The sequence below is a fragment of the Somniosus microcephalus genome, chromosome 5, assembly GCF_052327205.1.
Source record: "Somniosus microcephalus isolate GS21.2 chromosome 5, FLI_Smic_1.0, whole genome shotgun sequence".
In the NCBI taxonomy this organism is placed as follows: Eukaryota; Metazoa; Chordata; class Chondrichthyes; order Squaliformes; family Somniosidae; genus Somniosus; species Somniosus microcephalus.
Window position 1 is genome coordinate 308,241,621 of NC_140991.1, and position 20,019 is coordinate 308,261,639.

Here is a 20,019-nt window from a genome sequence, read left to right on the forward strand (position 1 = left end):
AGTGGCAAGCTGACCAATTGCAGATGAAAGGGCACTTGGACATTAGAGCACAGAGCAAAAGGAGGCTGGGAGGATCGCACTCCCAGAACAGAACCTATTCAATTCCCTATTTAAATGGAGCAATGGAAAATCGGGTGGCCTCTGTTACGTGATACTGACAGATGGATTTTCTTCCGTATACTCCACCCAGGAAATGATTAATGCACAAGCACAAAAGAGGAAACTCTGCCTCAAATATATATATATTTATCCTTCAATTGGTACACATAAATATGTATAATACTATTGTGGGTACAAAGTTGGCACAATAATCAGTGGGGGCAATTTTGTACTTTTTCGGAAGTGGCGGAACAGATTACCCACCTCTTATACAATTCGTTGGTTTGAACTGGATGAAGATGTTTCCAGTTGCGGTTGATGGGGTTAGATGGAGTAGGGTGGGAGGAGGCTCAAGAGGAGCAGAAACACCGGCGTGGACCTGTTGGGCCGAAGGGCCTTCTTTCTGTGCTGTAAATATTATGTAAGATCAGACGAGTTCTATAAAGGGTGGGCGGTGCACTCTAAATGAATGAACAAACTATAGCAGACTGGAGTATTAAGCTTCTATCCTTGATACAAGAGAGTCCACTATTCGAAATAGGCGGCAACCAGATTCCTCACCACCCACCTCCCTCCTCCAGTGTCAATGCTTCCTCATCATGCACTGGAGCAGTAGTATTTTGGCATCCATTATGAATGGATGGGAGCACTCCTCGTTAATATTGATGTGAAGATCCCCACTGGAGTGATATTGTGTGCCACAGGATAGAACACCACAAGTAATCAAGTCGCCAATTGCTGCTCCAGGAAACTGAATATTCGCTTTATGACAGAGCACATTGCCTTGTGCGCCTGGATGTATCTACATTTTGTTGATCTCGAAGATTATGCAATGAATTAAGAGCCACATTTTTACACTTCAACAAGAAGCCTTGTACTTAGTCAACACATATAAAGGCCACAATCAAAAATGACTCACTGAGGATGAAGGAGGAACAGCACCTCATCTTTCGATTAGGTACTTTACAGCCGTCCGGACTCAACATAGAGTTCAACAATTTCAGATCATAACCTCGGCCCCTATTTTTACTGCTGTATGATTTTGCCATTCCCATTTGCAACATTTTATCTTTCCTGCCTCTTACATAAGCACAGTGACGTAATAAAACTCACTACACATGTTATTTCATGAGTCTTTCTTCATGGATCATAAGATTCATAACACACAGTATGTTCTTTCAATTCCTTCCTCCCCTCCTAATCCCCCCACCCCCTGTCTCTGCACCTGCTCAATATCTGTTACATCTCCAGTTTTTTCCAGTCCTGATGAAGGGTCCCAGACCTGAAACGTTAACTCTGTTTCTCTCTCCACGGATGCTGCCTGGCCTGCTGAGTATTTCCAGCATTTTCTGTTGTTATTACACGTTCATCATGCCTAGGTGTTGTGTACTCACATGCAAGGTAATTAATTGTGCTCTGCAGGCAGTAGCACAATGTTTGGTAGTTGACGTATGGCATCAGTTAGTGACCATAACTCCACATGAGTTTAGTCAATCATACCCAGGTGATGCGCTATCAACAACACCAAAGACTACGAGATGGACTTATATGAAGTAGGCTTTTATTGACTAAGAACTGGAGCATGCCTCTGCTAGTGAATCCATCCTAAGAGCTCCCGGGGGAAGGGTGGTGAGTCACCTTTATACCCGGGCTTAGGGGTGGAGCCAGGGGTGGAGACATGCCCGGACTTGTACAGAGTTAACAGTGGTTTACCACACAGACATGTACAGGGTTAACAGTGGTTTACCACACCAGGTCCTTGCGATAACCAGCACTGTTGTAGTTCTTTCTTCAACTGGAGATCTACATGGGTGTGAAAGTGAGCCTGTACCGCTTCTGGAACAGTACAGCGGGCACATCGTAAATATGGGTGGGTGTAGTTCTTTTGCTGAGGACCAAGAAATTGCCCCCTCCATGTGATTGGCACGCTCCATTGATAAAATAAATGCCAGGGCTTCAATGACCTTCACAAACAGAGCAGTTCTAGTCAGAAAGGACATCTTCAAGGCATTTACTACTATTTGGCACACTTCAGTAATTAACCTCCCTGGAGAGCCATAACTTCCCGAGCAACTTCACCTCAGTTGGTACAAGGCATGACATTGTCTCGCTGTAGACAGTGTCTCTCAGATATATGTTCCTATATGGGTAAAATTAAAGGGTAATTCAATTATTAGACTGTCACCATAAACCAATAACAGTTTACTGAAATAATATGGGGCCAAAATTCCAGAGCAAGCTCTGGCACACTCCCACCAAAAAAAGGTTGAGGAATGGCCTGACATTCTCTGGTACTTCCCGCTGGGCCTTGTATAAGGCAGCATCCCTGTACATCCCAAACAATGTCACCTGTGTCGGGGTGGGAGTGGGGGTGGGGGGCAGGGAGTACCTGGGGGAGAATGGGGTCAGCGGTGGAGGTTCCTGAATAGCCAACCATCCAAGACCGATGGATTTTCAGTCTCTTTTCCTTTAACTTGACAAAGAGGAAAATTTACCCTGTGATTGTTTTGTCGTCCTGTTGTATGACTTATTTTGCCCTGTTCCTCAGTGTTAAGGATGATTGAAGTTATAGAGATTTCTTGTCGTTGTGTTTGGTGATGTACTTGGCCCAACAGCAACAATTCTGAGCATGACCAATGGTAATCAGCTGTGGATGTCACTTAATCAGATCTCCACCGCAGCTTACTTCCACCATTATAACTTCATCTGCTTCAGCCCATCTGCTGCTGAAACCCTCATCCATGCCTTTGCCACCTCCAAACTCGACTATTCCAACGCTCTTCTGATCGGCTTCCCTTCCTGCGCCCTCTATGAACTTCAACTCATCCAAAACTCTGCTGCCAGTCTCCTATCCCGCGCCGAGCCCCGTTCACCCTTCACCCCAGTGCTCGCTGACCAACGTTGGCTCCCTGTCCCACAACACCTCAGATTTAAAATTCTCATCTCGTGTTTAAATCCCTTCATGGGATCCCTCTGTGACCTCCTCCAGCTCTACAAGCCTCCGAGAACTCTGCATTCCTCCGATGCTAGCCACTTGTATATCCGCCACTCCCTTTCGCCCCACCATTGGCAGCCTTCTAAGCTTTATGGAATTACCTCCCTAAACCTCTCCACCTCTCCACTTCCCTCTGCTCCTTTAAGTCCTCTTAAAATCCACCTCTTTGACCAAGCTTTCAGTTACCCCATCTAAAATCTCCTCTTTTGGCTCGGTATTGATAATTTGTCTGATCACACTCCTGTGAAGTGCCTTGGCACCTCAGTGCTATTTAAATGCAGGCTAGTGTAGTTGTTGAAACTGCAAAATCACTGGGGCTAATTTGCATCTCTGGGCATCGCAGCAGGCACCCGACAGATACAGCACACCCATGGAGAGGCAGCTGCATATATGTTTCCACCATGAGCCGTTTTCATAGCCTGGGAATCACCTGGCACAGCCTCTCATATCCTCTCCCCCCCCAAATCCCCCTCCCTCAACCCGCCGCCCCCCCCCCACACCCCCCCCCGCACCGCCACCCCCCTCCCGCTAGGTCTTGTGCCTTCAGGACAGGCACAGATATGAGTCAAGAAGACCGGCAGCAGTACGTTAGGCTTCTGCAATCGTGTCCTTCCCCCTGCTGATGGAGACGGGATTGCAAACATGCTGCGGGAGGGTTTTTTAAAAAGATCAACGACTGATGTGCCTTTGCCCTGCCCCGGGACCACTAATTCCCTTCAGTCAGTGCAGGTCCAGGAGCAGGCCATTGCACCAGGTTTCGCGAGGCAGTCCTGTGCTGGGTTGCCCAGTAAGCATTGCCAGAAGAAATTGAGACAGGAGGCTGGGAACACCCCCCTTCCACCTCAATACAATAACCACGCTAGGCCTGCGCCTACCACAGGCATAGCCCCAGTTGCATTCTATGTGGAAACCCCAGTACACAGTAGGGACAGCAACCTGACATAACAGATCGCTACCCCTTAATCCTTTGTCCTTGTACCTGGGGAACACCGATTCCCCAAGCACAAAGGAGAGGGAAGTCTACCTTGCTAAACTTAAATCCAAGCCATTTGCCAATTAATAGCCTCGAGTGCTGTGTTCCCAAAAGCATTGCAAATCCTGGCTGACATTCCAAATGTATATCAGAAATCAGGAACCTCCGTCCACACTGGTTGACTGTTTTGTGGCACGTTATGCTCCTGTTTGTGTGTGTCATTGTACCCTTGGCAAAAATCACACGCACCTACTCACTCATCTATACATTCTGTCTGTTGGCTCATAACAATGCAGGTCCCCTGGGTTGGGTGAACGCTGCAACTCTAGACTGCCAGAATTCAACTAACATGAGCACCACCAACCCGCTCCCGAGGTTTTGGTCTCTGTACCTAAGGAAGGATATACTTGTCTTAGAGTGGGTGCAACGAAGGTTCACTGGATTGATTCCTGGGATGAGAGGGTTGTCCTATGAGGAGAGATTGAGTAGAATGGGCCTATACCCTCTGGAGTTTAGAAGAATGAGAGGTGATCTCATTGAAGCGTCTAACATTCTGAGGGGGATTGACAGGGTAGATGCTGAGAGGCTGGAGAGTCTAGAACTAGGGGGCATAGTCTCAGGATAAGGAGTCGGCCATTTAGGACTGAGATGAAGATAAATTTCTTGACTCAGAGGGCTGTGAATCTTTGGCATTCTCTACCCTAGAGGGCTGTGGATGCTCAGTCGATGAGTATATTCAAGGCTGAGATTGATAGATTTTTGGACTCTAAGGAAATCGGGCAGGAAAGTGGAGTTGAGGTCGAAGATCAGCCACGATCTTACTGAATGGCGGAGGAGGCTCGAGGGGCCGTATGGCCGACTCCGGCTCCTGTTTCTTATGTTCTTATGTCATGTAGGTCTATTCAGCTGCTTTTCAGAGTAAAACGTAGACAAATTTATCTCCAGTGCAATGCCTTCAGGCACAACCATTAGTCACTGCCATTCTCAGGACCGTGGAGACGACAACACAGATGACAATATTGTCCCTCTGTGGATGGTGTCACCATTAGAGTGGAATAAAAACTGTAGTGCCATGCATAGAAAGAAGGATGTAGTGATCCTTTGTGCTTTGTGTAGATATTTTGCTTTTAAAAGGGGCAGGTATATCTAAACATGAAGTTAAGCTTCCTTGGATTGACACTGTCTGAACTGTCAGAGTTTCTGGGAAATTAAGTTTGTTATCATCTGGCTATGATGGCAGCTCTCCAAATGGTGAGGATGCAAAGCCACCTTTCTATGGGTGGTACTCTCTGACACTTAGACCTAGAAATCCGATAAAGCCCGTAAACGGGCGGTGCCACCAGGGGGCGAGGTTTGCTCGCTCCCGTGAAAAGATCGCAAGCTGCGCCGGTGCTGCCTGCTGATTATCACTAGTGTGGCGTTCAGCCCAGTGCTGAACGCGCTGAATGCCCATTAAGGACCCTGAGGTAGGTCGAGGCTCGGGGCCAGGATCGAAGGGGGGGAAGGTCGGGACTCGTTACAGGATCGGCGGGGAGGTCGGGTCAGAATCGGGCGGGGAGTTCGGGGCTCGGGGCCAGCATCGGGGTGGGGAATGGCGGGGGGGGGCGGGGGGGGGGGGAGACCTGGAGGTCGGGGCTAGGATCAAGGGGGAGATCGGAGAGGGCCTGGAGGTCGCAGTCGAGAGTGAGGTCGGAGATGAAATGGTAAGTACTTACCTTTTTTTCCATTCGGCTCTGTTTAGCGTTGCTTTTCCCAGGAGTAAACGTCACTGGAGGTGGCTGCCTCAGGCACAAGCCAAGTTTGCAAGCGGGAGCAGAAGCAGGCGTTCGGCCACTTATTTGAATATGGTAATGGGCTAATGCCTACTTCAGACAAAGCTAAACAACGCCTCTTTTTTTTTTGCCCTCACCAATATGGCATCCGGCGCGGCTTGCGCAGGAAGTGGGCGGAATCAAGGCGGACGCCATTTTTTCCACCAAACTAGCCTTAACAGCCGGCGCTAAGGTGCCGAATTTCTGGTCCTTACACAATAAATACAGTGCAATATGGAGCAGTAAGCTAACCAGCCATCAATTCAATCCGAGGATTCTGATAACACAGTAAAATCACAAGAATGAAGATTGAATGGTTTCTAAACATCAGAAGATCTAATATTGAGTTAGAGAATTTATCTCACTGCTAGCTGTTCATTATTCTAAAAGTACGCCAAACTATTTCTTCCCTTTATTATCCTGCAGCGAGCATATTGAGCACAGTTCTGAGATGGGGAAAGTGTAACACAGATGAAAGGGTAATAAAGCTGACTGTGATATTCAACCTGAAAGTAAACAGCAACATGTGGTGCTTACTATACTACAAGCTGATGTCAACCAGTGGGCTACCAGTTAAACAAGTGCATCCTTCAGCAGAAACGACAGCAGTAATATTTAGCAGTGTTTTTGTGTGGTTGATAATAAACTTAGGGGGAAAAATTGGGTGTCAACCCTTTCGGGGCGCTAACATCACCATGGTGCTAATTTTAGTGCCCGAAAAAGTTAGCGCCCCTCCGTCGGAAATTCATTAGTAGCGTCCCAAGCAGGAGGTGGGGCCGCAACTGGAAGCTCTCTACCTCCTTCTTGGGGGGCTACAACTGAAGATCATGGCGCTAAGTGCAACAGCGCCGCGGTACTGCAGGCCACCCTCCCTGGATTAAAAGGGGAGGGGCCTAGCGCTGCGCACACCGGGGCCCTGCTGGACCACCGGGGAGCGGCATACCGTGGAAAGAGGAGCACCGGGCTGAGTGATCGCGGCCGGCAGCCCGAGGTAAAAAGGGGAAGGGGGCAGGTGGTGGCAGTCAGCCCCAAAAAAATGGCCGCCCGACAGCTGCCCCTTTAAGTAGCGCTGCCGCCGCTGCAAAACTGCCCCCCTGACCCCTGTGGGACATATCGTCCGGCGATAGGTCAGGGGCGCAAGGGAAGTTTGCGGCCGGGGCACAAGCGGGGCGCTGCGCATGACGATGATGTCTGTGCCGTGAATTTTTGTGATTCTACCACCTTTGCGTAAATACTAACATGCCACGAGGAAACCCATGTCGTGAGATGGTTCTTACAAGTGCTCAAGAGGAAGAGCTGAAATCTCATTAAAAACAGCTTTCCAGCTTCCAAATCCCCTCCCTAAAGCCAGGCACTTAGGACAAGACTTAAAAGTTGACACATAACACCCATTGATAAGCAATACTCTACATTTCAAAGTGTATCCTGCCCTGCGGCCCAGCGTATATTGATAATCTACTCCAATGTATCTATTTTAAGATCCGCTATATATATGGCCTATTGGAAAAAAATGGCCAAACAAATATTAACAAAATAATTAAAAGCCCTCTGAATTTTAAAAAATTTGGAACAAAAGGACATTTGGTCTATCAAGCCAAGCCTTCTCTTTCGACAAGCAATGTAAAACTTACTATACCATAGTCTCTCTCCCTCACTTATTCATCGGAGAGAAAACTCTGCATAATTTATCCCTAATCAGGTGAAATCCCAGAATATTTATTGTTTCTCCAATCTCTGCTTAGCTGGTTATTTTTGACAGATGACAGTCCCATTATCCCTGCTGTATAGAAACCATTGTGTTCTGTGAGTATTTGATTATCTTCTTTTATATGTGCAACAGCCTTCAAACCCATTCTTAACCATATACTTTTACAGCTTAAATTCTTTTTTCGAAGAATACTGCTTTTAGTTGGAATCTATTTCATGTATACACAACTCTATGAAAAAAGAACCTTCTGATTTGTAGGCTTGTTTGAAACCTGTTCATTTTGAACTTATGTCCTTTAGCTCTATCTATCTATATATATAAATCGGTACTTCTGTCATTCTGTCTTTCTATCTGTCTATCTGTCTGTCTGTCTATCTGTCTGTCATCGCGTGTGCGTTGCGGGTATGCACTCGAAAGTTACAGGGCGTACCTATGCGCGCGTTACCTCCAAAGAAAGCTTACGCTTCCGAGACGGTTTTAAGCGTATTTACGTTTCGGCCGGGCTAAAATTGCGCCCGCGGTATCCCAAAAACCTTCAACATTCCGCTCATTAGCATCTCATTATCCGCTCATTAGCGACAGAGTGACCTCGAGCTCGACCAATCGTACGCCGGGTTGCTGGCGTGTGCCGCCGGGCCAATCGGTGCGCGTGTGGCCGGGCTTTATCGTTCTGAACCGAGGTGAGTCGCCGCCATCTTGATTCCAAACTTTTCCTTTCTTTTTCCCGCTTTCTGCGTCTTAAAAAAAAACGTTGCTTTTAAAACACATATTGTTTTTTAAAAAAATGATTTAGAAAGTAATTAACTTATCTAATCTCATTAATTTTCCTACCTTTCCCCGTTTTTCCAGGTAGGCCTAGAAGCCTCGGCGTCTCCTCCGCACCCACGCCCGAGCTAGGCACCTCCCGGCCCCACTCGAAGGCTGGAGGGCCGAGCCTCAGCCCAGCGCCGCTAGGGTGCGCGCGCAGCAGGAGCTGAGACGTCTCTCTCTGCCGGGGCTTGCTGAGCGTCCCGCATTACCCTGGCAACGGGCGCAATCGGCGGTCTTCACCTCGGGGGGAGGGGGGGGTGGCCGCGACCCTCAGGGGGGGGGGGCCGCGACCCTCGGGGGGGGGGGCCGCGCGCGCAGCAGGAGCAGCTGAGACGTGGCGTCTCTCTCTCTGGCTTGGTCAGCGTCACGGTTGCCCTGGCAACCGGGCCCGCCGGCCGAGAGAGACGCCGCGTCTCAGCTCCTGCTGCGCGCGCAATCAGCGGTCTTCACCTCCGGGGGGGGGGGGGGGCGCGACCCTCGGGGGCCGCGACCCTCGGGGGGGGGCGCCCGCCGCCCTCCCTCCCCTCCGCCCTCCATCCCCCCCTCCCGTCCCCCACCCTCCCTCCCCCCCCGCCCTCCCTTCCCCTCCCTCCCCCCCGCCCTCCCTTCCCCTTCCCCCCCTCCCTCCCTTCCCCTCCCTCCCCCCCGCCCTCCCTTCCCCTTCCCCCCCTCCCTCCCTTCCCCTCCCCTGCCCTCCCTTCCCCCCCTCCCTCCCTTCCTTCCCCCCTCCCCTTCCCCGCCCTCCCCCCCTTCCTTCCCCTCCCCCTCCCCTCCCTCCCCCCTCCCCTCCCTCTCTTCCCCCCACCCCTCCCCTCCCTCTCTTCCCCCCAGTCGCTCTCTCTCTTCCCCCCAGTCGCCCTCTCTCTTCCCCCCAGTCGCTCTCTCTCTTCCCCCCAGTCGCTCTCTCTCTCTCTTCCAACAACAACATGCCCTCGAAAAAGCCTCGGCACCGCCGGGCACTTCAGTTAGTACTAACATAAACAGGAGAGTTATCCCCAGTGTCCCAGCCAATATTTATCCCTCAACCAAAATAACAAAGACAGATTATCTGGTCATTATCACATTGCTGTTTGTGGGAGCTTGCTGTGCGCAAATTGGCTGCCGTGTTTCCTACATTACAACAGTGACTCCACTTCAAAAGTACTTCATTGGCTGTAAAGCGCTTGAGACCACCAGTGGTCGTGAAAGACGCTATATAAATGCATGTCTTTCTTTTTCATAAGAATCGGGAGCAGGAGTCGGCCATACAGCCCCTCGAGCCTGCTCCGCCATTCAATAAGGTCACGCCTGATCTTCGACCCCAACTCCACATTCCCGCCCGATCCCCATATCCCTTGATTCCCCTGGAGTCCAAAGATCTATCTATCTCAGTTAGCCCTTAGGTTACCTCCCACAAAATAATATCCCCTCCATTTAGTCAAAAATGAGATAACTTAATGAGTACTTCTTGTTTGTGCTTCGTTGACTGTAAGGCACTTTGGGACGTCCTGAGGTTGTGAAAGGCGCTATAGAAATGCTAGTCTTTCTTTTCCTTCTTTCGTCGTTCACAATATTTTAAGAAATATAAAAAGTTGCAATTGTTTGCACCAGCGACATAACTATGTTGAACTGTGATATTCACTCTACACATTGGCTGTGAAAATCAGTTCTGAGCAAATCAGGGACCAAGTACGAGCGAGCTTCAGAACACAGCGTGAGGCGATGCGGATATAGAAAAACAAAACAAGATTTCCTTTCCAAGCAAAATAAGTAAGAAAGAAATGTAAACCTGGAGGTAAAGAAGATACTACAAGGACAAATCAGTTAAAATAATGAATATATTTGCAGGGCTATGGAGGAAGAGCGGGGGAGTGGGACTAGTTATATCGGTCTTACAAAGAGCTGGCATGGACACGATGGGCCGAATGGCCTCCTTCTGTGCTTTTATGATTCTATGATTTTCAGAAAAGAATAAAAGAGATGGGGAAGGTAAAGAGAAATAAGAGGTAGGCCAGTAATTTTGTACGGAGTAATTTTTAATAGTACTATATTCAAATATATTAATAATAAAGCTACTCTTGACATCTGAGCAGCAATCTTAACGAATTATTTGTTAATTTGTCAGGGTTATAAGGGTAGATTTTTCCCCCTAGTGGTGTTTGAGCCGCCAGCTTGCGGAAGCCTACCCCTCCACACTCTCCCTCCCTCTCCCCTCTCACCTCTCCCCTCTCCCCTCCCTCTCCCCTCTCCCTCCCCTCCCCACCCCTCTCCCCTCCCCTGCCCCTCTCCCCTCCCCACCCCTCTCCCCTCCCCACCCCTCTCCCCTCCCTTGCCCCTCTCACCCCTCTCCTCTCCCCTCCCCCTCTCCTCTCACCTCCCTTGCCCCTCTCCCCTCCCCTCTCCTCTCGCCTCCCCCCTCACCTCCCTTGCCACTCTCCCCCCCTCTCCCCTCTCCTTCCCCCCTCTCCTGCCCCTCTCCCCACTCCCTCTCCCTCCCCCCTGCACCTCTCCCCTACCCCGTGCACTTCGCCCCCTCCTCCTCCCACCCCGTACTCTGCATATTAATAGGACCTACCACCTGACTTAGGCGCTGCTCAGCCTGCCCAGCATTAGGCCTTGTGGAAGATAAAGACTCTCACACTGTGATGGGAACCCAAAACTGCACACAATATTCCAAATATCATAGAATCATAGAATGGCTACAGCACAGAAGGAGACCATTCGGCCTGTCGAGCCCATGCCAGCTCTCTGCAAGAGCACCTCAAATAGTCCCACTCCCCCTGCCCTTTCCCCGTAGCCCTGCAATATTTTTTTCCTTCAGGTACTCATCCAACTCCCTTTTGAAAGTCACGATTGAGTCTGCCTCCACCACCCTCTCAGGCAGTGCATTCTAGATCCTAACCACTTTCTGCGTAAAAAAAGTTTTTCCTCAGGTCCCCTTTGGTTCTTCTGCCAATCACCTTAAATCTGTGTCCTCTGGTTCGCGACCCTTCCGCCAATAGGAACAAAAAGAATCTTTCCAAAAATCTGTAGGAAGTTAGAATGCCTTGCTTTGATTTACAATCAAATGCCCTTGAGAGCCATCCTAGTATGTGATTAGTCTTGTTCGTAACAGATGGAAACTTGCCGTGATTGATCAACAATCACACTTAATATCTTTCATTTTACACCTTTGCTAATGGAAATCTCTCATCATGTACACAAATGTCATGTTTTCTGTTCTAATATACATTATAGTACATTACCGACATTAAAATCCATCTGCTATTCCTGAGCCGACAGAGTTAATCGGTTCAGATCCCTTTAACTGCTACCATGCTATCAACCTCCCTTATACTCATCAGCTGGTCCCACAACTTTGTGCTATCAGTGAATTTTACATTTAAAAAAAGAAAGAAATACTTTTGTTTATTCTTCTTAGGCAGTCCCTTGGAACCGAGGATAACTTGCTTCCACAGTAAAAATGAGTTCTCAGGTGACTGATGAGTCCAATGCGGGACCTACAGTCTCTGTCACAGGTGGGGCAGACGGTGGTTGAAAGGGCGGGTGGGTGGGGCGCTAGGGTTGACGTGCGCTCCTTCCGCTGTTTGCACTTGGCTTCCGCTTACTCCCGGCGAAGAGACTTGAGGTGTTTGGCGCCTTCCCGGATGCTTCTCCTCCATTTTGTGCGGTCTTGGGTCAGGGATTCCCAGGTGTCAGTGGGGATGTTGCACTTTTTCAAGGAGGCTTTGAGGGTGTCCTTGAAGCGTTTTCTCTGCCCACCTGGGGCTGCCTTGCCGTGTCGGCGCTCCGAGTAGAGCGCTTGTTTTGGGAGTCTCGTATCGGGCACGCGGACGATGTGACCCGTCCATCGGAGCTGATCGAGCGTGGTCAAAGCTTCGATGCTGGGGATGTTGGCCTGAGCGAGAACACTGACGTTGGTGCACCTATCCTGCCAATGGATTTGCAGGATCTTGTGGAGGCAGCGTTGGTGGTACCTCTCCAGTGCTTTGAGGTGCCTGCTGTACATAGTCCATGACTTGCATTTATTTAGTGCCTTTCATGACCACCCAACGTCTCAAAGTGCTTTACAGCCAATGAAGTGTTTTTTGGAGTATAGTCACTGTTGTAATGTAGGAAACGTGGCAGCCAATTTGTACACAGCAAGCTCCCACAAGCAGCAATGTGATAATGACCAGATAATCTGTTTAGTGATGTTGATTGAGGGATAAATATTGGCCAGGACACCCATGCTCTTCTTCGAAATAGCGCCACGGGATCATTTACGTCCACCTGAGAGGGCAGACGGGACCTCGGTTTAACGTCTCCTCCGAAAGACGGCAGAAAAAAGTACTTGTCTCGAAATCATTCCCAAATAAGGCGAACAGCAATGCTCCTAGACAGATCCCTGTAGGGTTCAGTTCACAGCCAACCCTAGCCTGCAGAATTTCCATTGATCATTATCTTCTGGGTCTTAAAACCAATTTTCAATTCAGCGGGTAAATCTGCCATTATTTCCACCAGCCTCAACCCTCCTTAGAAGCCTTATTTGAGGAACTTTATCAAATGCTTTTTTGAAAATTCAATATATATCACTGGCTAGCCCTCAATCCACGAATTTAGTTACCTATTGAAAAACGTCCAGTTGTTTACTGAGGCATTATCTTGCTAATCACAGAATCACAGAAACCCCACAGTGCAGATAGAGGCCATTTCGGCCCATCGAGCCTGCACCGACACATATCCCACCCGATCCCCGTAACCCCTACACCAACACATATCCCACCCTATCCCCACAACCCCACGTATTTAATCCCCCTAACACTTAAGGGTCAATTTATCATAGCCAATCATCCTAACCCGCACATCTTTGGACTGTGGGAGGAAACCGGAGCACCCGGAGGAAACCCACACAAACACGGGGAGAATGTGCAAACTCCACACAGACAGTCACCCGAGGCCGGATTCGAACCCGGTGCTGTGAGGCAACAGTGCTAACCACTATGCCACCGTGTTGTCGGCTGTAGCACCCAATATTAGCTTGTCTTTTCTCTTCACAGTTGCTGACTGACTTGCTATGTATTCCGAACATTTCCTGTCCTCCTTCTTTCTGATTTACAGGCCTAGAAATCCGATAAGACCCGAAAACGGGCGGTGTCACTACGGAGCGAGGTTTGCTGGCCTCCTTAAAAAGATTGCAGGCAGCGCTGTTATTTTGGTGCTGCCTGCTGATTTGAATGATTGGAGCGCTCAGCCTAGTGAGGAACGCGCTGCCTCAGGCTGCGCTCTCAGCAGGAGGCCCAATGTAACATGGCCATAGCGTCCCAGGATCGAAGCTGCCTTTTCTTAAAGCATGGCTGTCATTTTAGAAAGCAGTCTCGAGCCCTTAAAGGGGAACTCCCTTCTAAAAAAAATGATTTAAAAATAAGCAGTCTCTTGCCCTTAGAGCTCAACTGCCTTCTGAACAAAACCCAATAAAAATCATTCCAAACTAGGCATTCTTCAGCTCTTAAAGCTGAACTGCCTTCTGCAAGGAAAAAAATGGTAAAAGTGCTTCAGCACTAACACAAATAGCTTAACAGACCAGGGAAGGGGCATCCAGGGTCTCACACGCAGCACTCCAGCTTTGTGCAGGGGGTCAACAATGGAAGAGAAGTCCTCCAACCAGAGAGGCCAGGAGGCCCTTCAGAAAGAAGGATGTGGAACCAGATCGCTGAGGCCATCACTGCCAGCAGTGTCACCTCCAGGACCTGGCTCCAGTGCCCAAAGAAGTTTCATGACCTCAAACGAGTGGTCATGGTCAGTGAATGCATCTTCAAAAGCCCTCTCCTACCAACTGCATGACTAGCCTCACACACTGCTCAATTCATGATACCCCCCACCAATCACTCAGTTACCAACAATCTCCATCAAACACAGAATCACAGAATCACAGAAACCCCACAGTGCAGATAGAGGCCATTTCGGCCCATCGAGCCTGCACCGACACATATCCCACCCGATCCCCGTAACCCCTGAACCAACACATATCCCACCCTATCCCCGTAACCCCATGTATTTAATCCCCCTAACACTAAGGGTCAATTTATCATAGCCAATCAACCTAACCTGCACATCTTTGGACTGTGGGAGGAAACCGGAGCACCCGGAGGAAACCCACGCAAACACGGGGAGAATGTGCAAACTCCAAACACGAGGCACATCTCACATTCCTAGCTTCACCTCACCCCCTTGGAGGAGACGGTGCTGGCCATTATTGGCACGGGCATGGCTGCGCCCTTGGCCAGCGGTGGGACAGAAAGAATACAAGATGCCGGTATCCTCATACGTTATCCTTCTTCTCACATTCCACTTCCCCCCTCATCCCACAATCTCTTCTGATTTACAAGCTGCACATGGTGTAAGCATGCACATCTTGCTTTTCTACCCTCCCCTCACCACAACCCTACCCTTGTGCCTTCCTCATTCACACACCCAAGAAATCCAGCCTGCCCAGCCATTGGTTAATCAAGAAGAGGGAGAGGGGAGTGAAGAAGAAGAAGAAACACCATCACTCGATTTCACACTCCCAGGCACCAGCTCCTCGAGGGCATCCTGCAAGGCCATTTGCAGTGTCTCCCACTGAAAGTCAGCAGCCTTCCACCAGCCATGCTGCAGCCACTGGGGTAGCGCTGCGTGACATCAGTAGGATAGGCAAAGGCACACACAAGACAGACAGACAGTCACTAAGGGAATGCACAAGGGTGATTAGTTGATTTGTTGATGTAATATTGGATTCATATATGGATAAAGTTGCTTTTGAAAGCTTGCTTTGTGGTGGCTTTTATTTCAGCATTGTGGCCAAGAGGATGCTGTGATGGTCAGTAACAGAGGGGAGGTAAGGTGTGGGACAATTTTTGAAAGGGGAATTGGGGTTGTAGTCACTGGTACCGCAGGCAAATGATTCAATCCCGGATATCCTGACCAGAAAAGGGTGTCTGGTAAGCCTCCTTCCGTCCACTTCCTCCTCTTTTGCTTCTTCCTCTTCCCTCTGCAAGCAGCTTGTCCCCTTTGCTGCCTCTGCTTCATCTCCATAGGTCCCCCCAGGACTGTGAACATGTGGTCTTCTCAGAGGCCAAGTACTGCAGATGCTGGAAATCTTAATTAGATGCAGAAAGTGCTGGAAATACTCAGCAGGTCAGGCAGCATCTCACCCTGAAACGTTAACTCTGTTTCTCTCTCCACAGATGCTTCCTGACATGCTGAGTATTTTCTGTCTTCTCAGAGGCCTTCCTTTATCATCCGAGGCCTTGCAAGCATCCAGCAGCACTCCCTGCACTCCCTGCACACTTTAACAACTTTTTAAATGTATTGCCCCAATGAAATATAAAAAAAGTCAAAAAGCTGAGAAATGAAACTTACCCTGAAAGATGTGTGTGGCCCTTTGAGAAGCACTAACAGCATCTCTGCAGTACAGCTACACGCACATTCTCCCGTGCATGGTTTGAAGAAGGCGTTAAGGCGTGCGTCCAAAATCGTGGTCGTGAGTCAAAGCAGGCATTGCACGATGATTGACGTCATGATCTGCACATTTAAATTTGAGAGGCCAGCGCTGGCAACGGCAGCGCTATAGTCTTCACCAAAATGGCGGCCGCCGTGTCCCTCGCCGGAAGTGGGCGGAAGCGAGGCGGCTGCCATTTTTTGCAGAAATACGGCGCTAATGGTCGGCGGTAAGGTGGGGAATTTCTAGGCCCCAGAATTCAGTTTCTTGGTTTCTTTTAGTTTGCTTCTGTACTCTTTAGCTGGGCATTGATTGTACCTGTATAATCCTCTCAAATGTTTTCCTCTACAGACAGTCGGCTGACTGGTCGATCATTTTGCATATTGATGGCTCATTGAGTACTGGGTTTAAGGTGGCTGTTCTATAGATTATATTCATCCTTATCAGCTTACATGAAGCAATCAGGGCTGGCAAAATTACAGATGGGTCTGTTTTGATTTTTTGATTTTTCAGTGTCAGTGGATTAGTGTCCTGTGAGAACACTACCCAGAAAAGAAGTTCAAGATTTGGATTATGATTTCTTGGGTGGTTTTTTTTTGTGGCTTTTATTGTTTTGTTAAGAAATGGGAGTTGCAGGATTGTAAAGGTGAGAATGGCAGCAAAACACACAACGTTTTGTCTCTTTATGTCCAAGGGCTTTGTTTAAAAATAAATTTAAAAATAAAGAGAAGCCTTCATAGGGGGGAAAACAACATCCATTTCTGATAAGTTGGAAGCTTTGATTGGAGAGAGTATATCTGACAATACAAGATAAAACTTTCGCTGTTGGGCTAGATAGGGAACAGTGATTCGTACTGCAAAGGGAGGGAATTTAATGATAAATCACTTACAATGCTTCCTTTGTCATAATGCAGTATTTGGCTGTCTCCCAAACATTGTTAGAGTGAGAGTTTACTGTATTATAAATAATAAAAGGTACTTGGGAGAGAGAGAGTCAAAGGAGCTGCCCTGTCAAGATTAGCAACAGAATATCTATAATTCATCTGTTAACGTTGTCTTTTCAATGTTTTAGAATGCAACCTCACCTTATGAAGGAAGATCACAAGTAGCGACTTATTCCCAAACCAGTGCCATCCTCTCGGACGTAAGCCAGCTGTATTGCCTCCCCTCACAGCGTTATCCCATTCGCCTGGCACCAGCCCGTAAGTGGGACAGAGCCATGAGGTGCACTGGCACATCTGTCACTGCACCTGGGTGACCAGATAGGCTGGTGGCAGCAGTTCATTCCAAGGGCGTGTATATCTTGCAATAAATGGGGGGGGGTTTGTAGGCGGCGAGACCACTAAATGGAAGGCCCGCAGGTAAGGATCGATTTCTGGGATTTTAGCAAAAAGGGCCGTTTGATCTGTAATTATGCTGGTTTACTGGTTAACGCTTTGCAAGCCGCATTCGACAACCAAAATAATATAAGAACACGTTTTCTATGCTTCATTTTTTTTTAAATTACAGAGCGGTTTATTTCACGATTATTCCCCCAGGCTCACTGGAATTGTTTCCATTTCTACTTTAATATACATCAATAGAAAACACAGGAAATCATCGGAGTTAGGTGAAAGAAACAACATATGGTTGGTTTGGAAGGCTGGAACAGACCTGATCGAGATTACTAAATGCTGTAACTCACTCTCACAGTGTTCAGGAGACTTTATAAACTTTCTACAGATCATCTGCACCCCCTCAGCTGAATAACAGCCTTGCAACTCCCTCCCATCTTGTTCCCGATTTCCTCTGGCTGTTTTCTCAGGAGATGTACGCAAGCTCATCGCACCGAAAGTGAATCAAAAAATAATACATCACCGTGAAATAAAATGCCCGGGCGGTCACACGTCTGACCCGAGACAGGTTGGACAGACTACCAAAGCAAAGATCAGCGAGGCAGTGAGTGCCACCTGGTCGTTTTGCTGTTGTTGTTGAAAGAAAAGAGCTCAAAGTTTTTCCAAGAGTTTTTTTGATTTCCAAAGCGTCGCGTTAAAAAAAAGGCACGCAGATGAGCAAGTTGGGAAACCATCCATATCAACCCCGATGTTCTGCTCACACCAGTTCACAGAGACTTCCACCAGTAACGCCACGCAGAACCTTTACAGATTAGGAATAAGCATACTGATTGCATTATCCGGATGGTGACACAGAGGGCCTTGTAAGCAGATATTTCTTGGACAGTTTTCTGAAGTGCTCACCCTGATTCACAGAGCTATGCAGTCAGAGACTGTTCCGAGAGCACTCCCGAAACCAGCAACTGCACACAGAAGGACAAATTGTCTGGTTGGTCAACAGAAGAACTAATGCTAAGTCTTCAGAACGTCAAATAATACCCTCCTTGCTAAAGCGGTAAATGATTACCTCCTGTATGCTATGGCGTATCTGATTAACAAGGACAAAACAGCGGGGAGCCACTGCACTGCAAAAATGCAAAAAATAACAGGGTGAAATACAACAGAGCACAATGTCAACTCAGGCTTTTATGTCTAACAGTAGTTGTACACCGAACCTCTGAAATGCAGGCATCCAGATGAGAGGCACTTACCTTAATTGAAACTCGATGTTGATGGAGCTGCACGCTCGAATACAATCAGTCGAATCCCTCAATATCAGGTCTGGTCTTCATAGAAACTTCACTGTGTTTAAAGTAGAAAAAAACAGAAGCAAATCCCTTGGAGATCTCAGGGCAGATTGCATGCACCATGTTTCATTCCGATGTTTGCATGTACATTTAGCACTCAGAAACCCATGACTGTTCTGACGCGCTCCTGCCTGTTCCCCTGAGCTGTGGGATGCTCATTGACCTGATTAATAATTTTTTTTTTTTTTAAACCCGTCCCTCGTGCAGGGAGCTTTTTCGGTCATTGTGGATATTTACGTGGAAAAGGCTGGGTCATTTGGGAATCCTGTCTGTTCCAGGCTGATGGCTTTGCAAATGTCGCAGGGGGGGGGGGGCTGGTGGTGGATGTGTGCAGAGAAGATGTTTAGTTAAAGTGAGCGCTGATCAGAGAGGATTTGCCTTAATACACTGCACGCTGCTGATACACTGTGATACAACCAGGAAGATTGTGGAGCCACTGGCTGTGATTATTGCTGTGTGCGGGTAATAACCTGCGTCCCCTTGGTTCATGAGATACACAGAAGAATGTATGGATTAATAAAGCCTTCAGCTGAGACTTATTGCACGCAGTTGCCGGTCTTAAACATTTATTGGAAACCGGTAGAACAGTAAGAACAAAAGAGAATAAAAAAATTCTCCTGCCTTGCAGCCGTCACAGTAACTCAAATGAAAAATATAGAAGTACATATACTTACAGACTGGAAAGGCAATTTCACTGACCATTGAGGTAATGCTACGCACACAGTTAGTTGACCAATGAAGATATTTAAAAGATAAGTCAAGCTCAATGTATTCAGCAACATACGCTGCTAGCACTGCGACTGCCATCTAACAGTTTACCAGCAATTCCGTATTTTTTTGCTATAACACATTCTGGACATACATTTTTTCCAGAAATCAATTTAGATAAGGCGCTGGAATGACATCACTGGCAACTTTCATGCCCTCCTGGTGAACATCACACTTCACCGCCATCAGCTGCCGGTTTATCAAAGACCGCAGCAGCTCAATCTAGACCAAACATACACTTTCGCTTATGTCAATCCTCTTTTTTTTTATCAGCGGTAGTTCAATTGAAGAGAAAGTTACTTGCAGTGAAGCAACTGACAACAGGAGACTTGTCCACAGCTCGCTGCCAGAGTAAAACATTCTGTAGATTATCGGTATTATTTATTGGCTGGCAGGGAGTGTTTTAAGACTCTAATCTCGGTTTTGCGCGATGGGTTTAAACTCCTTGCGTTCAGCCTATGAGCTAGGCTGTTATCGGAGCCCCCCTCGATTAGATTACGGACTTGCAATTACTCCCTGATGTCTAGAACCGAACTATGATGAATCATAAAATCTTACAGCACCGAAGGAGGCCATTCGGCCCATCGTGCCTCTTTGAAAGAGCCCTCCATGAAGTCATATACTTTGGGAATGTTTATATTTCCACCGCTCTGATTTATTACAGAGAGTGCTTTTTACATTTATATATATTTTTTATTTGCTCATGGGATGTGGGCGAGGCCAGCATTTATTGCCCA

The 20,019-nt window shown here is 48.0% G+C and overlaps 1 protein-coding gene across 1 annotated transcript in view; it reads right to left on the bottom strand.

The window, feature by feature from the left end:
• The window catches only part of LOC147117871 (cadherin-12-like), a 327,937-nt gene extending 309,158 nt beyond the window's left edge, over positions 1 to 18,779 (bottom strand). The window contains exon 1 of the mRNA XM_085989253.1: positions 18,419 to 18,779. The gene's annotated coding sequence lies outside the window, so the exon portion shown is untranslated. The remainder of the gene's footprint in view (positions 1 to 18,418) is intronic.
• Between the last annotated feature and the right edge of the window lie 1,240 nt (positions 18,780 to 20,019).